Source organism: Macrobrachium rosenbergii, chromosome 1, assembly GCF_040412425.1.
Source record: "Macrobrachium rosenbergii isolate ZJJX-2024 chromosome 1, ASM4041242v1, whole genome shotgun sequence".
Taxonomy (NCBI): domain Eukaryota; kingdom Metazoa; phylum Arthropoda; class Malacostraca; order Decapoda; family Palaemonidae; genus Macrobrachium; species Macrobrachium rosenbergii.
In genome coordinates, this window is record NC_089741.1 from 41,691,186 (window position 1) to 41,715,037 (window position 23,852).

The window sequence follows — 23,852 nt, forward strand, 5'->3', positions numbered from 1 at the left end:
GAGAGAGAGAGAGAGAGAGAGAGAGAGAGAGAGAGAGAGAGAGAGAGAGACGCTTTACAGTGGCATGTCACAGAGTAACGTCAACTGTGACCTGTCAACCATGGTGGTAGCATAAGGGGCGGGACCGGCTTAATCCCCTAAAATTCTTTGAAACTCTTCACCGCCTGTAAAATCCTTCAAACTTCCCCGAAAATATTTTGGGATTATGACGTCAGTAATAACTGGCTACGACAGAAGACAAACCATTAGGCCTCTCATCTGAAAACCGCTTGTGCCGCCACAGACTGTTAATTGTCCTAACATATTAGGTCGCGTACCACACTTGGGTTTTATTGTCATCCATTATCATGTTATTGTGCAAATGGACTCCAACATCATCTAAGTTACACTATTATTAAATTCTTATTAATTGACTACTCATTACCGATTAGTTGAAATTACATTCTATGACTGAAACACGAAACCATGTAGATACAGTAATTAAGAAGCACTTGGATTTTGAATCACTTGAATATTATTGTGCATTCCAAAATTGTGACATTCTACATTTTGTCATTGCAAAAAACGACACCACGGCCCTTGAATCAGTGTGGGCTTACGAGACAGAGACTTACAGATTTGCAACCCGGATTTAGAATCATTTATTATTAACAACACAGAATGGCACATTAAGTTTTCATCATAAAAATTATAAAGTAGAAAACGCGGCTTATTTTTTTCCGTCTTGCTCAGGAGTCTATCACACAGTAGAATAAGTTACACTTCATACTTTTCATGAAGTTTTAACAGACGGTGCAGATACTATTGCAATACTGTGTTAGTGACCCCAAAACAATAACGAGATAAAATTGTTCTCTTAACCTGAGAGAGAAATTTAAAGTAAAATACAGATGAGATAGATACACAAACAAAAATTAACTGTGGAGTCTGTTACTGTGCAAGACCTGGGCGCCTTCAGAAAGGATGTGAGATAAGAGATAATGTAATGCCTACAACGTGAGCTCAGTTTTATTATCTCTTTTTTTCTACGTATCCTACATCTGGGAGAGGCCCACGTTAGAACATCACAAACACTTTCTGGGATGCCATTCGTGTGCCACAGGCGCAAGGAATCTGTCTAGTCTCTTTTTTCTCAGTGGCGTTTGAATTCAGTCGACGTCGTGGACGTAAGGTAAGGAAGGAACTATTTTTCTATTGTTTCAACAAATTTCAATTCCGGGTTTCTTTTGTTTTTCGTTAGCCACACAAAAATTATTACTTTTTAAATCGTTCACGATAACAGAAGTAACGTTAATTTTCGCCGTCAACAGAGAATAATATATATATATATATATATATATATATATATATATATATATATATATATATATATATATATATACATATATATATAGTGTGTGTGTGCAACTGTCATACGACATCCTAATCCAACCAGTTAAGATAACTTGAGGATTTCTCCACTCAGCCGTTCAGCCAGGCCCTATCAGACAAACCGGATTCAGCACAATCATACGAAGTTATCTTTTGCTTTCTTTCTTCTTTTTTTCCTTCCATTCTGCTTAATTTTCCTCCTAGCGAGCAATCCCCGCATCCACTGAAATCTACTAGTACCATATATCTTTCGTTGTCATTACTATTACCAATATTACGACTACAATTACCACCATTATTATTCTATTATTATCATATGCAACAATAAAGGGCTTTATTAGAATAGTACACAGCATTTAGGCCAAGTGCTGGGACCTATGAGGTCATTCGGCGCTGAAACAGAAACTGACAGTAAAAAGGTTTTAAAAGTATAACAGGAGGAAAACCTCGCAGTTGCACTATGAGGCAATTGTTAGAGGGGGTGGAAAGTAAGATGGAAGAAAGAGAATATGAACGGAGGTAAAAAGAAATGAAAGGGGTTGCACCTAGGGGGTGAAGATATGCTGCAAAAACTTAAATAATGCCTACATTACCGCATGGGGAGCACTGGTGGCACTAACCCCCGCGGGGTAAAGAGCTTTAACAGAGACATATGAATCTGCACACGAAGCGTTCTAAATGTGTTTCCAAGTTCAACGATTAGCCTGTATGGATAAGGTTCTACATTTTCATGGCTAATGTGGCCTCTCATATGTGAGGTGATACAAGTTTCTTACCCAACCACCAATCCTACCAAGACCCCACCGCAAAAAAAGGAGACCACTAAAATGACACATATTGACTAAAACTACCAATTTCCTCTTCGTTCCAGGACAAAATTCCCGCGAATCAGTTGCCTGCAACGAAGGCATCGCTGGACTACGGCCACTCGAAGGAATCAGGCAGAGAAAAGGGTGGAAGCGAGACAGGAGTGGTGGCAGGAGGGAGGGAGGGAGGGATTGGGAGTTAGGGACTTCCTATGCCTGAAGGGAACACGGAAGGAAACCAGGAGGGGAACCAACCATGGCGGGGGCGAACAAAAGGACCACCTGCGCCCTGGCAACGGTGGCCATCATCTTCATCATAGTGATCATCATCTTGTGCCTGTGCCCGACCCTTTATTTGCAGATTAACGACCAAGTGCCTGGAGTGTGTAAGGTAAAGAGAGAGAGAGAGAGAGAGAGAGAGAGAGAGAGAGAGAGAGAGAGAGAGAGAGAGAGAGAGAGAGAGAGAGAGAGAGAGATTCCTGTAATATAAAAAGAGAGAAAAATCAAAGAAAAGCGGACAGTAAGAGTAATCATTAGCAACAAATGGAGAGAGAGTGAGTTTCCTAACATAAAAAGAGAAAAATTAAAGCAATATGGACAGTACGAGAGTCAACGAGAGCAAATTTTAAAGTTTTTTTGTCACGAGAGAGAGAGAGAGAGAGAGAGAGAGAGAGAGAGAGAGAGAGAGAGAGAGAGAGAGAGAGAGAGAGAGAGAGAGAGAGAGATTCCTGTAGTATAAAAAGAGAAAAATAAAAAAAACCGCACTTCAAGAGTAATCATTAGCAGAGAGAGAGAGAGAGATTCCTGTAATATACTCGTAAAATGAAGTAATCATTAGCAGAGAGAGAGAGAGAGAGAGAGAGAGAGAGAGAGAGAGAGAGAGAGAGAGAGAGAGGGAGGGAGAGAGAGAGAGAGAGAGAGTAGATGTTTACGGGATTTTCCACATATTGCAATCTCGAGAGATTGTAGGCTACTCAAGACACATCCTGTCATATGCTTCCCCTCATGTGTCGACATTCTACCAACTGGCGCCATGTTTTTTTTTTTTTTTTTAGGACTTCCAGGGCCATATTATGCTTACGTTTAAATTATTATTTTAAACATTTATTATTATAATAAACAACTTTCGTGGGGAAACAGCTGTATGAAATTTAATGTAATTTTACTCTATAGCACGTCTGAAATTTGTTTTCAAGATTTTAACAACTCGGGTCACGTGACATGACGGCCATATTTGATTGTGTTTAAAAGCTAAAATTATATATATATATATATATATATATATATATATATAGTTATATATATATATATATATATATATATATATATATATCGTTTTCTACGGAATGGCAGATAGAAATTCCGCATATCTGGACATTTATCATCTCCAAAATGCTGGAAAAATAAATGCTGATAAAATTGACATAAATTCACATCCAAATTATGCATGGCAGTCGTGTTTTCTTGGTCACGTGACTTAAAATATATATATATATATATATATATATATATATATATATATATATATATACATATCAAAGTGTATATAATGGAGCAATCTGAAGAAAAATGGATTATTACTTTATTTGATGCTTCTTTGTTACTTATACAGTAAAAACACAAAATTACATACCTTTTGAGTTCAATAAATGTACTAAGTTTAATGACAGAATACAGTTATGAGAAATTCTTCAGTTTTCAGTCAAAATCTAAAAGAAATAATTATTGAAAAAAATGCTGCACATCTGTGATACTATGAATAATATTTTGCAGGATCCAAAACAAGTACTTTTAAAAGGTAAAAGGAATCTGGTGATAATCTGAAATATTTAAATATAATTTTGCAGGGCCCAAAACAAAGGCCCTATGAGGGTGACTTTACAGATCAGCAGACAACATCAACAGCCACTCCCTCAACAACAGTGACAACCACATCACCAAGAAGGGCCAACAGAACCCTACAACATCCCCACCCCACCAACCTCGACCTCAACATCCCACACCCACCAACCTCGACCTCAACATCCCCACACCCACTAATCCCTGACCTCAAGACTCATCTCACTCTCTTCAGTCTCATCGACTTGGTCAACTGAGGAACCACCACTGGAAGAAGACACAAATGGCACCGAATCCTCCACTTACAGTACAGAACCCAGTCTCTTCTCTGATGAAGATGGTACTACAACACCAGCGTCTGACTTAACTGAGACTACAATTGTGATTGGAGCTTTTGATAATGAAACTACTACAACAGACTCATTCAACATGACAACTGAGTTTGGAGGAAATAGTACAACAACTGTAATGGATATTTTGGATTACAATGTCACTACAACTGATGTCATATCCACCACTCTTGAAGTGAATACGACGGCAAATGTGACAGAAATGTCTACCACAACTGAAACAGACATGTCTACGGATATGTCTACTACAGAAACTGCTGAGACTGCAACTGAAACAGAACTGTCTACTACAATGACTGCTGAGGTAACAAATGCGACAGAATCTTCCACTACAACAGTGGAATCTACAACTGAGACCCACTTGTATCCTGTAATCCTCCGACCTCCAGCTGGTGAGTGTCCATTTCATTTATAACTCTTCAACAACATTTATGTTGTCCAATACTGATATGTATGTAAAAACTATTTAATAAAACACCAACACTCATTAAAATAAAACCCTTATGAACACTGGAACAAGTCATGTACAAAAACTGTATCTTTTTTCTCTTTTCTAACACTTAAAGGGGTGTGTGACACAGAGGTGTGCACAGAAGTGGCGAGACTGGATGTTGATACATGATGGAATTCCAGGAGATGTTGGATCCCTGTGACGTCATGACTATAACAGATCAGTATCGAGCTTTGAACTTAAAACACCAAACTGCAGCAAAATCCATAGCAGACAGCTGTTTTCATATTGGTCACAGTTACATGCTCAAACATTTCCTGAGAGAGTAATGAAATTTTTAGAAGATTAATATAGCTTCATATACCTGGGACAGAATACTGTGAAAGCTGTAGAATGTGCATGCAGTTCAGGTGCTGGATATCTTTAAACATCACAAGGCCGTTTGTGAATACGTTGCGGTAAACATAGCATTGCATTTGCCACAATACTCGTATTGTGAATGGTTGAGTGCACGAGTACGAATGTTGCCGTCATTCTCTGCTCTCTGTTGCTCGTCGGGATGTTGTCGAAGCAAATCATTTAAGCCTTTATTTTGATGTTTTATTAAAAATGTTAATTGGAAAATGGTGTTACCCCAAAACATAAAGAAAAAAAAAGTACAACTTTCATGACTTGAAAAAAACCCACAAATTTAAGAACAAATATACTGTATTTAAGAAAACTAATATTGTTTGAGCATCGCGCACCCTTCAGCATGGAGACACTAAAATCAGATCTGTCTCCACACTGAAGAGAGCATGGAGTGCCCGGAACAGTGTGGTTTTCTTAAATATATTTGTTCATTTGTGGGTTTTTTACTCTTTACTATTTTTCTTTATGTTTTGGGGTAACACCATTTTCCAATTAACATTTTTAATAAGAACATTATCAAAATAAAAAGGCTTAAACTTACAATTTGCTTTCAACAAGCATCCACTGAAGACTGAACAGGTAACAGCTCCTAGAAACAAGAATGATACAACAGCATTCACGACACTCGTGCACATCAACCATTCACGATGCAGGTATTGTGCTTGGGAGTACAGTACTTTCTTTTTATATTTTACCACAACATCCAGTATTCACAAACGGCCTTGTGATTGTTTTAAAGATATCAAAATGTTCAACACCTATTTCAAGGCTGCATGTACACATTCTACAGCTTTCCTGAGTATTCTGTCCAAGTTATACATGAGCCTACTGTTAATCTTCTAAGAATTTTCATTACTTCTCTCAAGAATACTTTATGACTAAACCATATTGAGCATGTCAAATCGGAGTAATCTGACACAAGATTGTCACAGGATAACAGGAATGTAACTTTGACATACATGGGCCATCTGAATTAGCATAACTTGTGGTTTCATGTCTATCACAAAACCTAGAGTATACCTCCAGTGTTACACTGTAGACATTACTGTGCATAGCTTAGTTTGAAAATTCTGTACCCTTTGTTTTCTTCCTGTCTAGCTGTCCAACTTGTTTAAATTTACCTTTGGACAAGCTCTACGAGTCTAGATATGTGGATCAGTGGTCTGTGTAAACAACACGGTAGTGATATAAATTTTACATATCTATCCAGTGACTTTTACTGCAATTATTTTTCCTAATTTCTTCCATCTTTTTCCCTTATGAATGACTTCTGCCAGTATTCTAGGAGGTGTGTTAGACTGACCACTTTCTGAAAACCAGAAGACCCACAGGTTTTGCAGACAAAATCATTAAAGACAAGTGTTTGTAAAGGGGCTGTTAAAAGTAACAGTTTAACATGAATTGAATAATTTAATACAGTTCTTACACTACTTTTGAAGTAGGTCAGTTGGAACTTATTTCAGAAGAACAGTACTTAACATGGGTGACAAACAGTTTACAAAGAGGAAGATAAATAAAATTGTAAGGTGAAATTATGCATGTTCCATCTATTTTGCATACTAGAAAATATATTTATATATCCTTGTTGCTTAATTTTTGGCGAGTATCTCCTTTCCAGCAAATTATTTTAAAACTTTTTCTCACTAACCTCAACTCATTGTTGGGCTTTTGTTTCAAATGATAAATTACAACACCTCAACTGAAAAATGACACTGAAAAACAATTGGATGACTACTTCCCTATGTTGGAAAAATACCATGAAAAATTATCAACTTAGTTTTCCCTCTAGTAACTCTCAGTTCTAATGAACGCACCCCTAAACAAATTCTAGTCCCCTTACACTTTTATGCAACTTTAAATAGTAATAATTGACATTTTATTCTTTTCCCTACAGAGGCCCTAACCTACGGCCCAAAGGACGATGAAGATCTGAAAGAACTCTTCGTCACGTATGATTCCTGCCTGAACTACAGTAGCTATGATGAGGCTGAACGTCTCACGAGAGCTCGGGAAGTCTTTGAGGAACTTGGGTATCAATTCAGCCCACTAACAGATTCCGATTTTGATCTTGGAGAAGCTTTGCTCAAAATGATGAAGAGGCACTTGTATGTACTGTAATTTAAAGTAGAATGGCTTGTCCTTCTGGATTGGAGTATTATTATTATTATTATTATTATTATTATTATTATTATTATTATTATTATTAGAAGATAAACCATTATTCATATGAAACATGCCTACAGGGGCCACTGACTTAAAATTCAAGCCTCCAAAGAATATAGTGGTGTTCATTTGAAAGATAGGAAGATAGCAGGAAACACAGCAACAAGAGATCAGTTATTAGAAAAGAAATAATAAAGAAAATGTAATAAATTAATAGATCGATATAAATATAAATAAATTATCAATATACAGCATAGGTGAAGTTTAGGTAATAATACAGTACCTTAGAGTAGAACTGTTTAAGTAATAATTAGTACTTTGCCCTCATGTAAAAATGGTGAGTTCCATTATTTTCTTATCATTAAATTATCATCAACAACTGATGCAAGGTCTAAATTGTTAATATTTCCAGTGTACAGGATTAATAACCTGCAATCTGTATTTGCCCTCATTACTGACTTCCTTCTCTTTTCTTTTCCTCTTTTCAGCGATTCTTCGACATCAATATTACATTCTCGAGATGAAATTATCACATTAATGACACTGCTGCTGCCTTTATAACGAGAGAGCCAAGGACATTCGTGTCGCAGAATATATGCTCCAGTGCAAAATACAAAAATTAGGATTAACTCCAACCTGCAATGAAGTGCAGTGAGGTTCGCAATCATTTTCTCCATAAGCATCTCATCTTCCACTGTCTTCACTTTGCTTTGATGGTCATACTCATTAATTCTCTTAGTTCATCTGAAACTAAATAATCCACCATATTGCAAATCAACACAGACATATCTAATATTGACAGTTTTCGAGATGGAAAACTCAGCCTTTCTGAAAGGGTGATGGTTCTGCCCACTCGTCAGCCTTGCCTTCAATTGATAGACCAAGGTTTGATCTGATGTGAGTCAGAACTTTTTATTCCTGTTCCATATGTGAATGTGTGTTGATTATTTCTATATATATATATAGCTATATAACTATACAATATGAAGATTATGTGAAGTATATGGTGAGGTTTAGTAATATATTTTTCCATAGAAGCATATCCCCATCTATATCCACTATCTGATACATATTTATATACGATGGTCATACACTCACACACACCTTCTATGGTTCATCTATACACACCAACAATCCATTCTCATAATATATATATATATAATATATATATATATATATATATATATATATATATAAATCAATATATAGGCGGTATCTATATATATTGCCAATATATATATATATATATATATAGGCTACAGTATATTATATCTATTTCTACAAAAATATTTTGTTATCCACATACTACTATTTTTACACATTGCTGCTACAATAAGTACCTCATTAACATCATTCATCCAAGAAAATCTAACAGGAATATCAGCCTACTGATACAAACTACAAAATCCATCCATTCACATTCCTGCATCAACAAAAGCCCACTTCTTCACAAGGCATCTCACATTTTTATTCACGCTTTCATGCAACTCATCAGTTGATGATGCAAAATGTGATTTTACCATCTCAAATGAAATAAGCAGAGAAATGCAACACACTTTTCAAATGCCACATTTCCAAGAGAATGTGGTGTCCTTACATCCATTCCTAATTTGCAGAAACAAGGACAGGGCTTGCAAGAGAGAATGCAACATGTACAAAGGAGCGTAGATCATCTTGGCCTATTTGATGGCACAGGAAATACAACCATAAGTGAAGACGTACAGAGTCAAACCATAGGTGCCCTTCAGGATATGCTGGAAGAGCTGGCAAAGGTGTGTATTGTAAAATAGTTGTCTGTATAATAATAATAATAATAATAATAATAATAATAATAGAAGTAGCCTGGTAAAGTTTTCATTTAGCCACCCCCTTTCAAGATTTCATTAGCCAATCATAAGTCATTTAAGATCATAATAATAATAATAATAATAATAATAATAATAATAATAATAATAACAATAAAATTTGAACATAAATTTACATAAACTCCAAAATTTCTTTGGATTCATCCTCATTTTTAAGTCAGGGTCCAACAGAACTACAGTTTTTTAAGTTATCACTTCCTTTCTCAAATGCTGCAGGGCTTGCTTACAGCAGAATAACTGAAATTAGTCTTCATCATTTACCTCACAGAGGTAAATGTATAGTCTTAGTTTCATTGCAATTTCCTCATCCACTTTATAACAAACTGCTTTTGCCAATTTCTTTCAGGCATCCCACCCATCCAAGAGATAAGGAGGCCCGTCAACAAAGATTACGAGGAATTCACGCTGGCCGACATTGATAGTGGAACAGTCTTTGGAGACCTCCCAGTGAGTACTGGTATTTCGATCGGGATACAGTTCTCACTCTGTTGTGACAAAAAAAAAAAAAAAAAAAAAAAAAAGGCCCTGGCTGCTGCATTATGGTTCAACCACCTGCTGACCTGCAATAAACAAAACCTCAGCACTGATTATAAAATAAAAGAAGGAAGAGCTCTGCAAGTAGATGTTGTTTATCAATGAAAGTTTTTGACTGCACAACTAGAAAAGTTAAAAGCTAACTTACGTTGAGTTTTACGAAATTGTTTTGTTGGAAATTCAATGTGCTTGTGTATTTATGGAGAAAGCTTCAGTTCCAAAATTAAAATAATAAAAAAATCTTGAAACACAGCTGACCTATGGGCTTTGTGACAAGGGATTAACCTGTTTACATATATATATATATATATATATATATATATATATATATATATATATATATAATGTAACTATATATATAATGTATATATATATATGTATATATATATATATATATATATTTATACATATATATACTTTATATATATATATATATATATATATATAGTTACATTATATACATTATATATATTATATATATATATACATTATATATATATATATATATATATATATATATATATATATATATATATATATATATATATATATATATATATATATATATATATATATATATATATATATATATATATATATATACTTTATATATATATATATATATATATATATATATATATATATATATATGTATATATATATATATATATATATATATATATATATATATACATATAATATATATATATATATATATTATATAATATATATATATGTATAATATATATATATATACATATATATAGTTATATATATATATATATATATATATATATATATATATATATATATATACATGCATACATACTGTATATTAAAATTTGGTATTTCTTCACTTCTTTTGCAGTTCAAGATGGATTATTTTATTGAAAACCTGTTGGATATACCAATCAAAGAGCCAAAAATGTCAAAAATACAAGCATATTCCAAGGAGGTATTCACAAAGTTGTTTTTAAAATCATTTCTGGCACTTATATAAGGTAGAAGTAGCCACTGTATGAGCATGTGACTGGTATGGAGAGCTTACTGACATTGTTGTTTCCATTGCATATTCATTGTCTTCTTTTGATATACGATCTTCTAACACAACATTGTACCTTATAATCACATACAAAGTGAAAAATGTACCCTGCCATTGTACTTTACAATCCATAAACAGTGCAAATGTACCCTCACCTTTTTGAAACACTATGCATTTAAAATTACAAATATGGTAAACTCACCTGACGGGCGGAAATCAACTTACAGCATGGCGGAAGAACGGATCCCCGCCGTAACTCGAGGACCTACTACTTTATAATTCATTAAATATATGTTATTTGGTATAAGGTTAGAATAACAAATGAATGAATCATGAAATTTAGGATATGAAGCCAAGTACTGGGACACCACCCACTCAATGCTGAAGACAGTGAAAAGAGAGAACAAGTGATTAGAAGGTTTGATAGAGAGATCCAGAACATAAATGGAGTAGTAGAAAAAGGACCAATGATGAAATTGGGACAAACCCTACAGTTGTACTAAGAGGTGACAGTTAGGAGGCTGGAAAACAAGATGACAGAAAGGAGTGGATGGATGAAGTTAAAAAGCTTTTTGCCTCTTGGAGGTAGCGAAGGGAAAAAGGCAATGATCGCATTCTCATTTAAACTACTGAATCAGGGATATAGCGTATGCTAAAAATTCAAAGCACCAGCCACTTAAACATACACAGAAGGCTCACTGACAATGACTGACCTTTTCACGAGAATGTGTACCCCACTAGGAATCTATACTTGATTTACAAAAGGAGAAATGATTCAACTAAGCCTAAAAATTCATGATCATCAAATCTAGACAGACAATCCCAAAAAAATTCTTTAATGAAATTTTGTTTCTTAAAAGTAACAAGGACTCAAACAAATCCAAAACATGACCAACAAGAATAGCACAAATAAAATATACAAACAAAAATGAATGCTCCTTAACAAAGGAACAAGAGTGGCATAATAAGGAAAACAAACACAAGAACAACAAAATTCATAACTAGTCCTCTATGCTAAAAGGAAATACTCTCGTGTTTGCAATGTCGCAATTATACTGTACTGATTTTGTCATCTGATGATGTCTTGTGAACTTAGCAAGGAAGAAGGTAATAAATCACTTGCTACTGAAAGCCACCCTCTTCATACACACACACACACACACACACACAGCAAGCACTGTTAGTAAACTACTATGTAATATGATTAAATAACATACAGTAATTAAACAATGTTAATATATTACCGTACTAACTAATTTTCGTTATTTCAGGCATGAAACCTATGCAAGACATCATGATGTTATTGTGGGTGGAACACATTTATGATGATCTGATTAGTCCAGTGATTTGCACCACCTGGAAGCCTGGATTACTGTTTCGACACAGTAACCAAAACTCATGGATGATTATCATGGCCATATCTTTACCTGACGACAATGCCTGAGAGACAGACACTTGAGAGTCAGGTATTTATGGTTTCTGATAAATATATTTTTCATGCTATATTTATCTAGTTATTTCACATAACTGCCTTTCCTACATTTCACTTATATACTGTATACTTTTGCAGATGAAACGATGATTGACCTCTACAGCAGAGCTTTTATGAAGTCTCAGGTCGAAACCTCAGGATTAGAGTTTGACGATGACTTTATAGAAGAGCTGAACAAGATGAATGGAGAATTTGCCAACCTGGATGAAGCCAAAACAGCACTTCAGGAGGATAAGGAAGATAGTGAGGTGAGACTTACCATCTGGCAATCTAGTTTGAAATATGTCATCCATTAATCAGAAAGAATTTTAATACTGTATTAAGACTGCACTTCAGAGTCAAGTTAGATGAACTTCAACCTTTAATCTTGAAAACCTGTCAATGTATGGAAAACTAAAATTCACTTTATACAGTAAGAAAAATTATCACAACATTACCTCCCCAAGAAACCAGCTAAGTTTTCACTGGATGTCAAGATATTTTGAAGGGTGCTGAGGCATTTCAGTCATTCATTAGTGATTTATGCTTTGCATTAGTGAAATCAATATTTCATGATATTCATGAATACCTTATCCTTTCCTGTTATGCATAATTTCTAAAGTCATCCTTCCAAGTGCTGGTCTCTTCAACTGTGAAATACAATTCACACTGATTTGGTGGGGTCTCAAGAACTGGGGCTATTTCAAGCATAAATTCAGAAATTTATAGTTAGGCCTTAATTTTAAACTTTAAAGGCTTCACAGCTGAAACCTCTTCCAACAGATTAGTATGGTTGGAAAATAACTCACTGAGAACCACAATTTCATGAAAACTACAGGAAAAGACTCTACTGTATCTTCCAGAGAGAACCAACTGACTACAGAACACTGTAAGTCTAGGTGATGTCCCTGAACCCCTGAAGTTTATTTGGTTTATATATAAATTTGGAAAATAAACAAATGAAAACCTACTGATGTATGAACTGCTATAAGTGATAAATTAGATAAGTTTCAACCCAGTCACTTAAGAATGTTCTTTGCCTAGTGATGGATTTGTAAGATTAAATGCAATTATTTCAAAACAGTTGGCAAAGCAACTGTGATTTCACTTATCACACTGCTTTAGAAGCATAAAGAATAACATCCACTGTTCTTAAAAGGTGGAGTTTCCTGCAGTTCCCCTACAGACACACAGGAGTTACATCTTATGGTCTTAATATGCCTGTGTAAGGCTAGTTCTCAATTCCAGTACTGTACACTGTTTAGGCTACCAATATTCCTTATTACATCTATGAAAACAATGAAGATAAAAGTGACTTTTACTAAACAACGTATCAGTAACTTTGATGTTTCATCAGTAATTCCCACATGGGGCTATGTCACCACCATACTACTATGAGGATGCACCTTCATACATCAACTATGCAGGGCTAGGACACATGATTGCCCATGAGCTCTTGCACAGCTTTGACTCCAAAGGCACTTTGAAAACTTTGCATCTGGTATGAGCAAATACTGTACTTATCATAAGGTAATGATATATAAACAATCACCTACTGCATTTGCAGTACCAATAATACTGCAGTTTTCCTCAAAAGATGGCATAATTAGAACTTCACTCAAATGACAATATACATTTTCTCAAGAGCTAAGTCACAATTATTCAGTAATCGTTTGCAGGGATGAAATTCAATAAGTTTAAGGAAACTCCTGATGATAAGAGATCATACGCTGACTAAGAACTGACTGCCTATCACAACAGCTCTCACATCTCTTCTGTACAGAGCTCTAAAGGATCAGTACAATTTCAAAGTTAGTATAAATCTTTTAACGAAACATTAAAACTTCTGATTTCTTTGCAATGTAGTTGTACAATTTCCTGCTATCAACCCAGCTGCAATCATGTGCTCAAATAAATCTTTTAATCAAACAAAAGCTGCTCTTTCTCTCCTCTCTCAATAATCATTTCTTAAAAAAACTAACACACGTAACCATTATCATGTTAAATTTGAAACATAAATTCAAAACCTCCAGGAATGCTTTCCTTTGATTGTAAGACTGAGTTATTTTTCAAAACTAAAATACAAAATTAATAAGCAACTTTCCGTCCCTTTCCCTGGAATATCAAAGCTCCACAAAGTTCACACTTGATGAATTACTAGCTGACGTAGCAGCTCCAAATCTGGCATGGAATGCATATAATAAAGGTAAGCAAACATTTCCATACAAGAAAATAAATTAATGGGATTGCAGGCGAGATATTACAAAAGTAGTCAAAAGAGTTAGAATTGGCAAGAAGAATAAATGTTCATTTGTATAAAGATAAGGGTGACAGAGTGACTTGAACACTTTAGGACATAACATTATTGTACTTTAGTATGACATGGTATGGTGTATGAATGAAAATTGAGATTATTACTGTAATGGAAACAAGAAAACAAAATGTTTGTTACAGGAAAGCAGTGAGGGTTTTGAGAAAAATGGAATGTGAATTTAAATGTCTGTTATAAAACTGTTATGCAAAAAGTTTTGAGACTAAAACTAATAAGTTGTAGCTACCAAACATAAACCTGGAAAAAGTTCATCACAGACATGACAGAGGTGCAAATGTATAAGGAACTGATGATATGGCGGTACAAAGGGGACATCCTTTGAGAAGAATTACAATTTCCCATAAAAAAAAAAAAAAAGATCTCTGCAGATGGGATATGAGGCTTCTGAATCAAAGGGAGTCTGAGACAAGCATGTCTTATTGTGAATGATGTGAAAGAAGGCTGGGCAATCATAAATGTTACCGTGAAGAGAACTACAAAAGGGTTGATAAGCCTGAAAGTGTTTGTAGAGGATTGCTCTATGGATAATGGAGAAAAAGAAGTACAGTACTTTATTAGTATATGTATTTTCAGTAAATGTAATGGAATATTATCTACAATTAGTCATTAACGTAAAGGGATAGCTGTTTAGTATTAAGAAAATACAGTAATAAGGACTCAGGTTTCATCTTTTCAGATCTTACGTCTGACTCGACACCAACAATAACGACCACTCGTAAGTATATATAAATTGGCATACATCACACACATCTCAGCCACATTACAAAACTCTCTCCCACATTCATCAGTCCCTTAACAAGAAGTGGCTCCAGAGAAAAAAAAAAAAAAAAGATAGTGATCACTGCTATATTTTACTGCAACTCCAGTCACAAAATGAAAAACCCCCACTGCAGAAAAACTTCCACTACATGAGCACTTCATACATCTATGCAGGATACTCATCAAATGCATGCTAAGCCATTTTACCTGTACAGTATTACTCCCTCTATTAACAATGATCAAAACTTCCTTGTTTCACCCTAGTGTATTTCAAAATTTTACGCTCTTTCCAAACTGATCAACCTCAATTCTTCTCCAAATAATCAAGTACCATATCTAAGAACAGTGTTCCACCATTCACCCTGCTAACCTTTTTCACCACTTGTATGCACAGCATTTCCATATTTCTCACTCCTCACCATTCCTTAACACTCAAGTACACTAGGCAAACAATTCATCTCAACACCTCCGAATTTTTTCTCATTCATTTGACATTATCCTTCACACCAACAAAAAAAGATTTACTATAATACTGGGGTCATATATGTAACACTAGCTTCCATACAAAGCATCTCTTTCCACACACTCTTCTTCCTTTTGTTCTTTAACTATTTTGTAACTTGCCTCTTTCTCTCATCCTTCCGTCAACCAACATATTTACTTTCTAAAATATCTTTGTGAAACTACTATTTCTTCCAACAGCCATATTAATATTCACTACTCCATTTCCAGTTGCCATTTACCCTCAAAACTTTACCCTTTCTCCTTTTCACTCACAACCTCCCACTTTGCAAACACCTTCAAACTTTTCCACTAGTCTCTGTATCATCTACAAATATCAGCCATAACACACTCCATCTCATCCCACAACCTTGCCTTACAGCTACAGTACTGCCTTTTCATATATACAAGGTATTAAAAAATTCTTTTCATTTTTTAGCCATGCGCCCCCGGGTATATAGTTGCACGATCGCGTCGCAGTGCAGAAAGCATGTTTGCTGCATCAAGAAATGAAAGCCATGCTCTTGGGATCACTGACACTAGCTTACACGAGAAGCATCTGGTTCACTGGGAGGATAAACCATTCAACAACTCTATTTCATCAAAACTGCCCAGGTAAAATTGTACATGCAATATCCCTCTGATTTATTTCTTTTAAAAATCCATGTTCATAATTAGACATGGAAATTTTAAAACCTTATTTGATACATTTAATCTTTTATGTTTAGTTTTTAAGATTCAGCATCTTGCCATCACCAAAGATTCAAAAATATTGTCAAAGACTATGATTGGTTAATTGTCAATTTGACAAACTGCTGACCACAACTTATCTACTACAGCTAAAGGACCACATTCTGAAGTGACTTTGGGGATAAGTGTTTCCAAAGAGATAAGTATAATCATGGATTTCTACACCTTAGCCTGAGGCTCTGGTATGCAGCAGAACTTTGGAACTATGTGTGACCAATGACCATCTCACTTTTAATGTCTGCAGACTTGTTCACAGGTTGAGGGTTGATTATTTTGCAAGGACTGACTTCATTTACTAATTTTTCATCTTCATCAAGATTCATTTGCTTTAATTTCTTCTCATGATTTCAGTTTGTGCAGATATAATATTCATAGCTTAGGTTTGTGTCATCTTAGCTGGGTAGATGCTTTTTGGCATATTTACAGAGGTAGTTTACAAAGGAAACTTATGCAAGCACTACTTTCTTCCTTGAGTTACACTCTTTAGTTGATGAGATTCTAAGTTACCACTTTTAAGCATTTTGGTTTTTGGTTCAGTATTGGTTCCTGGGCAGGGTAATATGTGTATGTCTATATCTGAGGGAACAAAATTACTGCATAGCACTTGAGTGGCACGGACACTTCATTGGGGAACACTAACTGTAGCAGAATGATCACTGTAATTGAATCATCAGGGATAAAATCAATTATAGTCAATCTGAGAAGCCCTGCAGAAGTTTGATCCACCATATGTGGGTACTGTAAAAGGATCTTTCACTGAACAGGTTTAGTCACTATAGGCAAGAACAGTCCCAAATCCATTGAATCAGAGAAGATAGACGAGTGCAAAGGAAAGAGTAGACCTCTCAATGTTCAACTGTGACTAGTGGAGTAAGCACTGTTGCAGGGACTGTCACTGGGCCATGTTTGGAAATAGTTGAAGGCATGGCCTCCAGTACACTGAGCCACAGAGGAAGAAAAATATCAGCAATTGATGAGCAGTCTCCAAAGAGGTCTGACAGTCATGACTCTGCTTCCATATGAAGAACTATGTCAAGACTGACAACAGTCATAATTATAATATCTATTGTTACTCTGTATGAAGCACAACCTGACAATAATGAATTGGGCTAAGCAAGCCAACCTTCAAATTCCCTCAAAGAAAGCAATCAGAGTCAGCTGAACAGTTCTTTGGAGACAACATTATGAACGCAGGACAGGGCATTGCAGCAGGGACTGTTACTGGAGCAAATTCATTCCCAATAATAAGAATGATTACTAGAGCCAGGGGTTAGAACTTGACTGTTAAAATAGTTAGAGAGCAACCAATCTTCTATAATGAAAATCCACGAATGCATACATAAATGACACAATTGAATTGAGGGATCAATCACATTCAAAACATAGACAGTGGATAGTTTCCTGAGGGGTTTAGAAGTGCTAGTGTGGCAAGAGAGTGCTCTTCTTTTGGACAAAGACTGTGAGCACTGGAATTACTAGGGACCCAGTTGGGAATAATATGCCTAATGGGGTTACAGCTAATTAACTTTTAATATAAGCCCATTACATATACAGTAGTCAAAGCTCCTCCTCCCCTTCCTCCAGCTTTACTCACAGCCATTCAATCTACAGAAAGTGAGACAGCACCATTGGATACCTGAGATCCTTGAGCACATGCAAAGGGCTTTCAAGGTGCTACCAGCTTCCTTCTTTTCATCTTTTTAGTATACTAATGAGTCTCGATTTCAACTGACACAGCTGCTGGGATGCCAGTATCATTATTATTATTATATTATTATTATTATTAAAGACACCTTTATGATAATGCAGTGGTGTTATTTTTATAATTGCATCACTACTAGGGCAATATTATTATTATTATTACGCATTACTATTATTATTATTTTTTTTTTTGGTCTATCACAGTCATCCTATTCCATCGGGAGGTTTTATAGTGTGGGTTCAGGTTGCATCCTGCCTCCTTAGAGTCCATCATTCATTTTTGCACACTTTTCTGCATGACTCCTAGAGCTTCTTAGGCATCTAGTTTTTCCAGATTCCTTTCAGGGATTCGGGGATCATGCCTAGTGTTCCTATGATTGCGGTACAATTTCCACTGCATATTCCATGTCCTTTCTTATTTTGACTTTCAGGTCTTGATACTATAAATTTTTCTCTTCCTTCTCATCTACTTCAGTGTCCCATGGTACTGCGACATCAGTGAGTGATAATTTTCTTCTCTTGATTTTGTCAATTAATGTCATGCCTGGTCTATTGGCATGTATCACCATACTGTTCTGATACTCATATAGTCCCAGAGGATCTTTGCCTGTCATTTTCTCATCACTCTCTCAGGTTGGTGTTCATACTACTTATTATTACAAGCTAGTTATGTTTCTTGCACAGGCTCCAGTGGAGGGCTTTGCAATGAATCATGCCTCTTTTGTACTGGTTCTGGTGCAAACTACCTCTTGTGAGACATTCGCTTGCTTTGTGGTTTATGGTCCTGTCTTCATATTGCACTTCCTGCATATGGCCGAGATGTTTTTCCATCTACTGTTCTTTGACATATCTGGTTCTACGGCCTGATCTTGTGCCGCTGGTGCATTCCTTCTGCTTCCCTTCTTGAGTTCTCCTCTGTAGCCATTGCCATGTTTCATAGCTGGCCAGTTCTTTTTGTCTGTCTCTGTACTGTCCGGGTGCATTGGTTTGTTGTGCCATTCCTCTCTGTTCTGTTTTTCATTCTCCTGTCTCTGTATATTTCTGGGTCTTCATCTACTTTAGCCACTAGTGTTCACTGGTTTTCTGATATTGCCCCAGTGCTCTGCTATCTTGATGTTGACGCAGTCCTTCTATGGTTGGCAGCCCTCTCCCGCTCCTCTTCATGTTATGTGGAGTCTGTTGTATTTGCCTGGGTGTAGTGCTTTGTGTATTGTCATGTGTTTCTAGTTTTCTGTCTACGCCACAGAGTTCAACCTTGTCGACTCCACTACTCCTGGCGCTGTATCTGATTACTGGTACTCGCCTATGTGTTTATGGATTTTGTCATGTTTCTGGCGTTGAGTTTGACTTGAGCATCACCTAAGTCTCTGCATAAATTCTTTCCTGATTGTCCTTCATCACTGGGTGTTTTATCCCTCCTTCTATTATTCCCAGGTATTTGTATCCTGCCTCATCTGTATGTTTGATGCTATTCTGTCTGGTGCTTTATCCCTTCAGTCCTGTTACTTGTTTTGTATGTCGACTAAGGCGCATTTTTCTATTCCAAACTCCATCCTCATGTCCCCAGATACAATCTTACAGTCTGGATTAGGGTATCTATTTTTGATGTTCTGACCATACAGCTTGATGTCGTCCATGAACATCAGATGGTTAATTTGTTGCCTCCTTCTTGAGTTGCTACTACACCATCTTCTGCAGTACTTTTGTCATGGGAATCATGGCTACTACAGAGTAGCAGGGACAGTGAGTCGTCTTGAAAGATCCTCTCCTGATGTTAACCCTGCTAGTCTTATCCCAAAGCTTGTAAGTACTGTATTTCAGTTTGCATAGTATTTTTTAATAGCTGATATGTTTCTCTGCCCCATTATATTTCAGGCATTCTATTAGCCATGTGTACATATCATGTTGAAGGGCTTTTTGTAGTCAACCCATGCCATGCTTAGGTTATTCTCTCCTCTACTATTCTTCATTACCATTTTGTCTATTAGCAGCTGGTCTTTCGTGCCCCCACACTTCCCTTCCAGCAGTCTTCTGTTGGTGTGGAATGTGTTTGTATCCTCTAGGTAGCTGTGTAGCCTTCACTGATGGTTTCTGTTAGTAACTTCCACATTATTGGCAGTTGGTAAGTGATAGTCTGTAATTGCTTGCTACATTTCCTTTGTCTGTCTTCTTCTTACTACAATGTTTTCCCTATGTGTCATCTGTTTGGGTGCATGGTGGTTTGTGATACAATGCTGGAGTTGTTCTGCTATTCGTGTGTAGGGCCTTGAAGTTTTTGAGCAGTATCCATGGACTTCATCGGGACCTGGGGCTTTCAGCTGGGCATTTTCTTGCAGTTGTGCCTGACTGTGTCTGTCGTGACTTTCGGTGAATCTTGTTTCATTCTCCCCATTTCTTCTGCTTTGATTTCTGGACATGTTGCATGTTTGTTGTGTGATACCGACGTCTCCATGTGTTTTCCAGAGTCTTCTACTTGTCTGCCACAGAAATTCTGGTGTATGTCTCTTATTATTATTATTATTATTATTATTATTATTATTATTATTATTATTATTATTATTATTATTATTATTATTATTATTATTATTAATTATTATTATTATTATTATTATTATTAACGTCAAAATTCATATGCCAAAAATGAAAATAAGAGCTAATCAGCCATGCTACTGCTTCATTAATTTTTATAAATTCAGGTAATGACATCACACTGCCAAATGGTATGAAAGGCAATTCTGTAGTGATGAAAAAATCAGTGTTTAAAAATGCATACAAAATCAAACTGAACATAAACAATGTCTTTCGATGATGGGTATAGTCCCTTTAAGGTACAATAATCCTATATATATACAAATTATAAAACCCAGGAAAATTGTACTTATCCTTTAATTTATTGGTGATAAAAACTTTCAGTTCAGATGACAGAAGCACAATGTAACAAGTACCGAACTAAAAAATACTTCTGTTACTGAACTGGACAATTCTTTTGAGAAGGACAGTATTGCAGTGCTGTGTAGTATATTTACAGTGATTTTTGTGCTAAATGAGATGATAAACCACTTTACCCATTCTACAGACACAAAAGTTGGATTTAGTGTAAAAAGTACATCCACCAGTGCTTGTGTTTATAAATGAGATTATCCAGCTGATGTCTCATGAGTTTTGTTTGTCTTGGTTGGTTACAGTTGTTAAATAACTATCTTCCCACTCACAGAACCAGTGCAGTTCTACCAGTGGACTGGATCTCCTCGAGGTCATGGAAAACGAACACTTGCCACCTAAATTAAGGTAAGAAATACTGTAGTTGCATTTCTAAGGTTATAAAGTGAATCCTCTCTTTTCCTCTAAATAAATGAACAGAGATTAAAAAAAAACACTTAAATTCTATCCTCATAAAAGTTTTTACACAAACTTTTCACTTTGTAGTTTGAGATATGCAATGGTTTCTCTTCATTCTCCTCTGTCTGGACTCCATCAAGACTAAGATGGCTAAAATATCAATAACTAAATCATTTTTACAGTAACACCCCAATTCTGTCACATAAATAAAATTTTATTGTCGCTACAATCTAGTTTTTACATATGAGAGCATAAGGAAGACATACGAATATATTTCCAAGTTAATTCTGATTGCCTTCAAAATAAGCCACTATTCCTTTCAGAGTGAATCTACGGCTGGGAAACAACGAAATGTTCATGAAGGCCTTCAACTGTGATCGTAAGCCCAATCCTAAGATGAAACCCCCAGCTGGTGTCTGCTTTTATAATCCATCAGGGCAAGATTAGTGAAGCAAATAGGAAAGAAGGCCAAGTACAAACCTCTGCTACAGTTTGAAAGGAACTCAACCATCTCAAGAGCTTATTAGTTGTGTCAACTGTTATGAACCTGAATTTTATTCTCAACAAAACTTGTTCTTAGAACTGATATTAACACTATCTGGTGTTACTCAAGCCAGTGAAGGCAAATTACTTTCATAGGGTTGGCCTCTTCAAACAGATAAAAATTTATTTATTATGAGCTACAATTTTTATGTATCTTGTATGCTTCAGGTTTATAGATTTTTTAGTGTAGGTGCACAGTGTGTCCAAATCCATATAGATACCATGTCAAGTACTCATGTTTGTAAACCCATATATATATCACATAACTTACAGCACACACAATAAACAAGTTTTATACATTATTGTGTATATTCATCTAAAAATAAAAATAGTAGTAATGTACGAGCATACAATTATTTCACATAAGTCATATTTAGTTAGTTATAAACGATTTGTTTAACCAGACCTCTGAACTCTTTTAGGGTTCTTACATATGTCATATTGCTACAAGCAGTCATACACAGAACAAATTGCTGTTCACATAACTATACAGGCAGTTCCTGGTTTACGACGGGGGTTCTGTTTTTCCGCCACGTCGTAAACCGAAAATCGTCGCAAACCAAAAAATCGTTGAAAATCGTCAAAAATCCTAAGAAAACCTTACTTTTAATGCTTTGAGTGTATTGAAAACAATGTAAACTGCATTTTTATTGAGTTTTTCATAAAAAAAACCTCCAAATTCTCATTATTCTGCCGTTTTGGAGTCATTTCTTCCATCAGATCAGCATACGACGCGTCATAACCCCAGAACATGCGTCGTAAACCGGGAAATAATTTCTGATGACTATTTGAAAAGCGTCGTAACCTCACAACGTCGTAAGCCGGAACCATCGTAAACCGGGCACTGCCTGTAGCCTGTTTTTTATCTCATGGTAAAAATCTGCAGCAATTATCAATGAAGCTAAGCATAACTGGTCAAAGCTGAAGCACTCACTACCAACTAAAGTTTACAGTTCAACTACTGTCCATCAACCAGTCAAAAGCAAGACTGAAACTTTGATGATATTAACTGCGGATATTAACTGTCACCTCACAAACCTGACTGTATCATCATGAAAAGACTCACCTACAGAAGTTGATTGTTTACATAATTCACCACATTAGCTCATCAATCAGTACACGGGCTTAGACTTACCTGTATAGTGCCATAATGGAGTCAGAAAGCAGAGTCTTGTTTTAGCAATAATACTAATCCTGCTGTTCATAAACTATCCTCAATCATCCACTTTAGTAGTTTATGTTTACACTTTCAACCGATGAATAACTAAATAAAACTCATTTTTGTCTTGCCTTATACAGTAGTCTGTAATGATGAAGAACAATGTTTATAGAAAAATATATTTGTTTTATTACACCCCCACCAGTCACATGTCCACATTCGCTATAATATTTTAGCAAATAAGAAACCTCAGAGATCATACAAAATTATGGAAAAATCCTCTTTCCTAAACATACATGGGTATGTAGTTGATATGTCAAATCTAAGAGTTAGGCTTTCTGATAAAATGGTTTGTGTGTAAATAATATAAAATTTATTTTAAATTATTTCAATACTTCAAAACATAAGCAACTGGAAGGCATAATAAGAATATACATTTAGAACGTAGTGCAGGAAGACTACGTG

General features: G+C 35.6%; 1 protein-coding gene across 1 annotated transcript in view; it reads left to right on the forward strand.

Moving 5' to 3' along the window:
- The first annotated feature begins 1,085 nt into the window (after nucleotides 1–1,085).
- Nucleotides 1,086–23,852, forward strand: part of LOC136825501 (uncharacterized) — a 58,489-nt gene continuing 35,722 nt past the window's right edge. The window contains exon 1 of the mRNA XM_067082100.1: nucleotides 1,086–1,171. The gene's annotated coding sequence lies outside the window, so the exon portion shown is untranslated. The remainder of the gene's footprint in view (nucleotides 1,172–23,852) is intronic.